Genomic DNA, 9249 nt, shown 5'->3' with positions numbered 1-9249 from the left:
GACAAATCAATTCCTACCTAGAATACGTCCCTCATAAATAAAAAGTAAGAACAAATTTCTCTTTTGTTTCCTTCTGTAGATAATCGATATTATATGGCTCTCATATATCAATTTAATCATTATTAGTCGACACTTAGTCCAAAAAAGCAACAATTTCTCTAATCTGGTCCGGTTTTCTCTAATTTGATACATCAAAAGGCGATTCTGAATTTCTGATTTAGTAGTTCACTGATTTGGGTGTGATTTTATTTCTTGTTGGTTATTTAAGAAATAAGATTTAGGTGAGTTCAATCGAAACTTGTGTTTATTTAGGTTTGTTTCAGAAATTTGCTTGATTTATTATTCATCTGATGATCTGATTTGTTCTCTAATTCATTATAGGAAAAAAATAGTTAAAGTCCCAAAGAGTTCATTCTATGTTTTCTATTTTAGAAATCATATATCTATTTCAGTCTTTTAGAAATCAAATCAGATTTCTCCTCTGTTTGTGTTTGTGCCTAATATTGTTGTTTCAAAAATAAGATTTTAGTTAGTTTAATTTTGAAACTTGTTTGTGTTTACTGTTCAATATTTTCTATCTAAACATTCTTTCTATTTTTTGTGTTATTGTTTATGTAAAGTGAAGATAAAAATTCTTTCTGAATCTGAATCTGATTGTAGAGGACTTGTTTCACGGGAATCCCATTAATAAAAGAAAGTTGAAGTAGATGTTTGGCACACCCCATCAAATGTGGCTACAGGGGCAGTGCTTTGGATCCTGGTTGCTTGTATTTGTTGTCATTGTTTGCTTTGGTGTAATCAGAATTCTATGCAGGATCGTTTTAGTTTAAAAACAACTTTGTTTGATTTTGGTGGATTGATTAGTTATATATAAAACAAGAGATAAGTTGTTATATTATAATCCTAAGAAAATTACAAAGCAGAAGTTTGTTGTTAGTCTCTTATTCTTCGGTTGAGATCATAAAATAGCAACATATTGTTCTTTAGAACACTAACTCATTTGAATTTTTTTAGAAACCCCATGTGCTAATTATCAAGATTGATATTGATAAAATAAGACACTAAGTTTTGTTTGATTTTAAAGTTATTGCTTTTTTGTTTATATACATTTTTTATGTATACGTTTTGTCCATTGTATAGTACATGTATAAGGGCATAAAAATTTTATTTCACCCCGGGTATCAAAAATCAACGGACCGGCCCTGCTGGTAAATTTTGAAAGTTTGGTATGAGAATCGGGAATCAATTAACGAAGACTTGATTGTTAAGTAACAAAGGGTTGCTTTGAATCTATCAAAGGGGAGAGAGAGAAAGATTTCCTACGAAGGTGCTGAGGATTTTGTACGAAGGGTGCTCTGATTGAATGAAGAGGAGAGAGAAAATGAGCTGTGGATTTGGGATTAAAACTAACGGAGGGGAAGGAAAAATCTTTCGTTAATATGGTTGTGTATTTTCGTTAGATTTGGGGAAGAGGAAAACATGAAGTTTCGAAAATGGTCCTTGGTGTTTGGATAGTTTTGGATATGGTCAAAGTTCGTTAGTTTTGAAGAAAAATGAAGAATTTTCGAAAACAACCACTGAAATTTCGACAGTTTGGCAACAAGTACCTAACTTCGAAATTGGGATAATTTTTTGAGAAAATGACAATTTTACAGTTATGGTCCCTACAGTTTGTGCGAATTAACATTTTCTACCCAGTTTCGCAAATGGGGGAAAATTTCACATATTAGGATGATTTTGGCGCAATGGGTCCCTGCAAGTTTCAGAAAGTGACAATTTCTACCCGGTTTTTTAAAAATCTTGCAACTTTCACCCAAAAAGTCAAAATATTTCATAAATTGGAAATTTTTTGAGGCTTTTTCGTGATTGTTTTTCCGTACAATATTTTTGGTGATTCATTTTTGGTACACATCAAGGGGGAGTATTGTGAAGATTATTCCTCGGACGCTTCTCACCCTTAATGGGTGTTATAATCATTTTTTGATTATAAAAAGGGTGAGAATGATGGGTATTCGAAGCGGGTTTGTCGGATATTCATTTGCGGATTTGAAGACTCGTGTTACTTCTAGGGGGAGTTTGGTATTGATCGCGCTAGCTCGTTGGAGACTGAAGCCGGGACATCCAATCCTAACTTTGAGGGGGAGAATGTTAGGGTGAAAAGTCACTCTTGGATGTAATGTTTTAGGCTTTTCTTCTTGTATGTGTAAATGGATTGAGTCTTTCCTATAAATAGGAAGTAAGTGACTCCCATTATGTAAGGAACCATTTGGAGTGTTAGTCTAGAGAGAGAAATTTATACAAACCCATTTGTATATCCTTTCTAGATCTAATATGAGCTTACATAGATTTATTTACTCCATGTGTTCTTGAGTTTACATGATGATTCACTAGATCTTTTCTAATTCTGCACATGCCATCATAATCAACACCACTACAGGATTACTAGTATATCTACTGAGCTTTCCCACAACAGAAGCTATATTAGGCCAAGTACTAATCATGGCATACATGAGACAGATAATTGCTCTAAAATATTCAAGTTGAGATACCGGAGATCCTTTATTAGGTAGAAAATTAAGACTAAAATCTACAGAGGTGCTTATAGGAGAACAATTCTCAAAGTTAAACTTTTTAGATATATTTTCAATGTAATGAGATTGAGCAATTGAAATCCCATTGTTTCCTTTTCTAATTCTTATACTAAGAATTACCTCAGCATCCCCCATGTATTTCATGTCAAAACCAGATGCTAATAATTTCTTGGTTTTATCAACTTCACCTTGATCGGTACCAAAAATTAACATATCATCAACATATAGACAAATTATAACTCCTTTACCAGAAGAATCAAATTTGCTATATACACATTTGTTAGCCTGGTTTAATGCAAAACCATTAGACAATATCACATCATCAAACTGTAACATCCCGAAATAGCGAGAGTAGAGTTGAAGGGCCAAAAGTGTTAATTGGGAAAGAGTGACTCGGCGAGTCCATGGATGGACTCGGCGAGTAGAGTCGCGGCTGGACCGCGTGTTAAGTAGCCGACTCGGCGAGTCGATGAGTTGGACTCGGCGAGTAGGCGCTGGGTGGAGAAAACCCTAATTCTCGGGGTTGAGCCCTATATAAGGAACATTATGTTCCTTCCCCAGCCTCTTTACTTCCCTCTTGAGTGCTAGAAACCCTAAATCGCAGAGGAGATCCATTGTTGAGTGGATTGAAGCTTGGAGAAGTAATCTTTGAAGGAATTTGTGGAAATTGAAGGCTTGGGGCAAGGGGCTTTGCTTGGAATCAACTTCATTGCAGTTGGGGGCGTCCATTGGAGGTAATATCTCGTTCTTGGCCTGATTGTATGCTGTTTCTTTATTTTGGGGTTTGTGGGATCATGTTTAAGGGTGTAAATGGATGCCTAGAGGGTAGATCTGAGGTTGCTACCTCAGATCTGGAAGGGAGGAGAATCAGAGAGCATGAAAGTCCCTGTGTTGGAGTGTTTAGTGAGGCTTGCAAGTCCCAAACCCTAGTTATGAGTGAATATGGCCTAGATCTCTATGGATTCACGTAAAGATTGCCACTTTACGTGATGGATGAGTTGTAGGAGGTTGGATCTATGTTTTGGATCATTTGCATGGCCTGGAAAGCTTCTGAATGGATTCAGATTGGTGGTACTCGGCGAGTCACATGGGTGAACTCGACGAGTTGCTTGAAGATGAGCTGGGACTCGACGAGTTGGAAGAACAACTCGGCGAGTGGGTTGAAGTTAGCCTTGAACCCGGCGAGTTGTATGAACAACTCGGCGAGTATGTTGATGATAGCCTTGGACTCGGCGAGTCTGTTCTTGGACTCGGCGAGTCTTGTCGAAGAGTTACGATATTCTCTGGTTGAGTCGAGAATCGGTGAGTCAAGGGATGACTCGGTGAGTTGTGTGCGAGTGGTCTCTGAGTTGTTGGACTCGGCGAGTCTCGGGGTGACTCGGCGAGTTAGGTCGCGGATGGAGTGAAGTCTGAGCATGGGAACTTGGCGAGTCATAGGGTTGACTCGGCGAGTAGGGTCAGTCAGGAGTTGACTTTGACCTTGTCTTTGCCCAAGGGTTGACCAATGGAGTCCAGGGGCATTTTGGTAATTATTGTTTGTTGTTTTGAGTTCAGCGCATTGGTGGTTGACCAGTGGTGGAGATCGTATCAGTGATCGGAGTAGCTCGGATTATCTGTTCAGTCGGCAGCTTCGAGGTGAGTTATCCTCACTATATCAACGGGGTCTAAGGCACCAAGGCCGACCCTTATCGGATTGAGATCCGGGTAGTCGTTTTTATGTTGCTGTTTTATCATGTTTGCATCCTGTGAGTTAGGATGGTATATGCTAGAGACCTGATTGAGATCGGTATCCAGAGAGATAGGGAGATGCTATGTTAGTGACCTGTTAGGTCGGTATCCTGGCGAGCATAGTGGCATGTTATGTGATTTGTTGATCTGCTTGTTATCTGTGAATTGTTAGATGATTGTATGTATATGTGCACATGGATGTATGTACTGGAGTTGGGTTGAGGCGGGTCCTGCTGTGTGCAGTAGGCCAAGATACCCAGGGCGGACCGGTTGTCCCGTAGGCCCAGCGAGCGGTCCGGACAGGCTGTAGGTCCCGGTAGGGGCGGACCAGACGTGCCGAAGGCTCGGAGAGTGGACCAGACAGACTGAAGGCCCGGTGAGGGCGGACCAGTCATACTGTAGACTCAGAGAGTGGACCAGGTGGATTGAAGGCCCGGGAACGGGCGGACCAATCACACTGCAGACTCGATGTATGCGGATTGACTCAGAGGGTGGACCAGGTGGACTGTTGGCCGGTGCGGCGGACCAGTCACACAGTAGACCCGGAGAGCATGGCTGTTCTATGATCGGATATGTTATGGCATGTTATGCGTGTATAGTATTTGTGGTTGGTATTTTGGGGGTATCTCACTAAGCTTTCGGGCTTACAGTTGTGGTTTCATGTTTTTCAGGTTCTTCAGGAGATCGTGGCAAGGCGAAGGCGTGATCGTACTGCTCCTCGTAATTTTATGGTGTTATGATTCTGGGAATACGATAAATATTTTGAATTGAAAACCTTTTTGTAAAGAATTATTGGGACTGAGATGTTTTTGAAAAATTTAAAATTTGTTGTGTTTTTCGGTCGTTACAAGTTGGTATCAGAGCCTTGGTTTGAGTGAATTGGAGAAACACTCGTGTGACTCCAGTCTCAAATCGAGGAGAGTTTTCGAAAGAGTATTTAAAAATAGTTTTCAAAAATGAGTAAAGGAGGACGCGGAGGTACGATCAGCCGGAGCCAGTAAGTAACCCCAAAATACCATGCATGTTATTTGTTTTTGAGCTTTGATAGAACAGCATGCTAGTGTTAGGCTAGGGATCTTCAGGATTTCATGATATGTTGCCTGATTTGTGATGCCTGTAGCCTAGGGTCCCTTATGGGAGATTCTCAGTGTTTCTCTAGTGGTGAGGGTTGATTATTGTTATGCTTGTTCTCTAGGGTATTGTGGTAGTACTTCATACAAATGTGGGTAGGTGTGGAAGGTAGTATGGGCCCGTACTACTGAAAGCACAGGACCCATACGCGTATCAGGGAAACCATGATCTCTAGGGTGGGTTGAGAGAGAGTTGGATCCCAGGGTGTGGGAAGAGTCTGAGATTTTGTGTGGTGTTTCCTTTCAGTATGGAGATTCCAAGGCATGATGAGAGTGGATCCGGGTCAGGATCGAGAGCTGGAGAGAGGGTTCCGGGCGAATCAGTGCCGCCCGAGATTGTCGGTCAGATGAGCACGAGCGAGTTGGACGCAAGGATTCGTGAGATCCTGCGTGAGGAGATTGCGGAGTTGTTCCGGGCTGAGTTGCCAGAGCTGTTTGGGTCGATTAAGACCGCCATGGTTGAGTATTTTGATGAGCGTTATGCGGCTCTCACCGAGACGGCTACCGCGGCGGCTACAGCAGCTGTAGCAGCGGCAGGGGGAGGAGCTAGTCGGGGTTTTCAGTATCGGGACTTCGATAGGACGAAGCCTCCCACATTCGATGGAGTTCAGGATCCAATTGTTTCCATGAGGTGGTTGTCTGACGTGGAGGGATGTTTCTTCACGTGTTCATGCCCTGCTGATCATAGGGTGAGGTGTGCTCTGAACCTGTTGAGGCTCGGGGCGAAGGATTGGTGGAGATTGACCACGGGGTCATTTTCGGAGGCGCAGAGGGCTGCGGTTTCATGGGATCAGTTCAGAGAAATGTTCAGTACTCGTTATGTTCCGCAGGTTGAGAGGGAGAGATTGGCTCAGGAGTTCCTTGAGCTGAAGCAGGACTCGGAGTCGGTGACTGAGATCACCAGGACGTTCACTGAGAGGGCGATGTTTTGCCCAGAGTTCGCTTCAGAGCAGGCTCAGATGTCTCGATATCTGAGCATGCTCAAGAGGGATATCAGGCAGTTTGTGTCTGCGCAGAGGTGCGAGACCTTGTTGGAGTTGCAGGAGGCCGCTAGGCGGCGTGAGTTAGAGATTGAGTTGCAGATGCGTGAGTCGAGGCAGGCTCCGGTGCAGTCGCAGCCGGCGCCAAAACGGTCCAAGACCGTTGATGTTAGAATGGGGGATTCGAGCAGCCACACTTGTGGGAAGTGTGGGAAGGGTCACACCGGGGTTTGTAGGACCGGTGGTGCATGCCGCAAGTGCGGAAGGGGTGGGCACTATGCGAGGGATTGTCGGCAGTCAGCGTCAGTTCGGGATTTGAGGATCTGCTATCATTGTCATCAGGTTGGACATTTGAGGGCCAACTGTCCGCAGTTTGCTGCTGGGTCGGTGCAGGCTCCAGCACCGGCCACTTTGAGGATCACAGGTGGAGGTCAGGGTGGAGCGGAGCCCCCAAGGGCTCAGGGTCGTGTTTTTCAGCTTGTTGCAGAGGAGGTCAGGGCAGTGCCAGAGACAGCTGCGGGTATGTTTCTTTCTTGATGTCTTGTTATCTTGTGATTATTGTGGTGTAATGTTCGTGAGCCGGTAATTGTTTGGTTTTCGTTGTGATATTCTTCATTTTTCGGGTTGTGGTTTGGGTTATGGATTTGTGTTTCGGGTTTTCGTCTTGGTATCCGTTGCTCCCTGAGGGTTTGATATGATTATGGTTAGTGTTTTGGTGCTTTCGTTGGCTATCGTTCGTAAGGGTTGTTAGTGGAGATGCGGCATTGGGTTATATGTCAGGCAGCATCATCGTTCATGGAAGGGATAATTGGAGATCGGATTCTTCTTGAGCGGATTGATCGGTGAGGAGATGTGTTTTGCTAAGGGTTGTTATGCTTGTGAAAGCGGCCCGTGTGTAAGTGGTCTCTTGGTGCAGGGTTGTTTGGGAAGGTTGTTGATGGCGGCTGGCGGTTGTTAGTCAGTGCTATAGTGGAGGAGAATTGGAGAATTCTCTGGGAGATCGATGAGTATTTGAGGGTGTTTAGCTGTTGGGTTTCAGCAGTGTTCTGTCAGCCTAGAGTATAGGCTGATAGGAGCGAGTGTCGGGCACGCGGGGCGGGATACAGACCTAGGGCATTGGTTATGGAGGCCTGGAAGCAGGCTGGGATCGAGTGTGTCGACGGAGTTAGAGTTCGGAACCCCTAGAGGGCTAGAACGGTATGCATGGGAGGAATCCTGAGGGGGGATAGCATGGAATGTTGGTTGATAGTGAGCGGTCCGGATAGACTGAAGGCCGGAAGGCGTACCAGTCAGACCGAAGGCTCGGAGAATGGTCCAGCCAAACTGAAGGCTCTGAGAGCGGTCCAGATTGGCTGAAGGTTCTGAGAGAGTGGTCCAGATGGACTGAAGGCCGGATGGGGCGGTCCAGTCATGCTGAAGACTCTGCGGGTATTGTTGGTTCAGTTTGAGATTGCGGTTTGTGTATGCTGCAGTGTGATTGCATTGGAAGGTCTGGCCCCGGGTAGTGATTTGGAGGAGTTGAGAGAATGCATGGGCTTGAGAGCCCCTGCAATGAGAGCCAAAGTATGTGAATCGCGGTTACGCAAAAAGGGTGGTGTCGCATTGGGCGGGCACCGTGGCACGTGTTGGAGTGGCTATGTGGCCAAGTGGATTCCTTGGAAAAGGAAGAGAGAAAGTTGTGTAACTCCGAAGGGGAGTGCAAGTTCGCGAAAGTGAAAGCTGCAGAGCAGAATTATGATTAGAGTATTTCGAGTATGGTTTTGAGCATCGTGTTCACGGCAGTGAAGTAGGAGCTCATCCGGTTTGGGATGTCTGCCGAGGATGTGGAAGGAATTCCGCAAGTGTAGAGCCCAGAGGCTTGGAAAGGATGCAGGGGGAGAGTCCTGGACTCTCAGTATGTTTCTGTTCAGGGTATTGGTTATGTATTAGTGGTTCATCCTGGGGGATGTTTGAGGGTGTCATCAGTGTGTCGGGTTTTCCAAATCTGAGGATGCTGGAGCTAGTCCAGCATGTGTATGGGTTTGTAAGAGGAGGACTCATGGGAGTGCTCTGTGATAGAGAATGGGTTTTCCGTCGTCACGGAATGGATAGAGTGGGATTCGGATCGGGGATCCGATGGTTCATGGTTTTTCTAGCCTTTATGAGTCGAGTGATGGTTGTGATTTCGAGTAGTGTTTCAGTATGGGTAATGCTCAGGGGTTAAGTGAAGTTATTAGAGGGCGAATCCGGTGCTCTATTTGAGACGGTGGTCAGGACACCGTGAGGAAAGGAAAGTGTGTTCGAGTTTCGTTTGGGTATGCCTTGTGGGACCTGGTCTGGTTGGGGCCAGGTGGAGCATAGTGGGAGTATCCTTGGAGTTGAGCTGCTATAGGCTTCGAGGGCGAAGCCTAATATAAGTGGGGGAGAATTGTAACATCCCGAAATAGCGAGAGTAGAGTTGAAGGGCCAAAAGTGTTAATTGGGAAAGAGTGACTCGGCGAGTCCATGGATGGACTCGGCGAGTAGAGTCGCGGCTGGACCGCGTGTTAAGTAGCCGACTCGGCGAGTCGATGAGTTGGACTCGGCGAGTAGGCGCTGGGTGGAGAAAACCCTAATTCTCGGGGTTGAGCCCTATATAAGGAACATTATGTTCCTTCCCCAGCCTCTTTACTTCCCTCTTGAGTGCTAGAAACCCTAAATCGCAGAGGAGATCCATTGTTGAGTGGATTGAAGCTTGGAGAAGTAATCTTTGAAGGAATTTGTGGAAATTGAAGGCTTGGGGCAAGGGGCTTTGCTTGGAATCAACTTCATTGCAGTTGGGGGCGTCCATTGGAGGTAATA

The sequence above is a fragment of the Lactuca sativa genome, chromosome 1, assembly GCF_002870075.4.
Source record: "Lactuca sativa cultivar Salinas chromosome 1, Lsat_Salinas_v11, whole genome shotgun sequence".
NCBI classification, from domain to species: domain Eukaryota; kingdom Viridiplantae; phylum Streptophyta; class Magnoliopsida; order Asterales; family Asteraceae; genus Lactuca; species Lactuca sativa.
Note: the sequence above shows the minus strand (reverse complement) of the source record.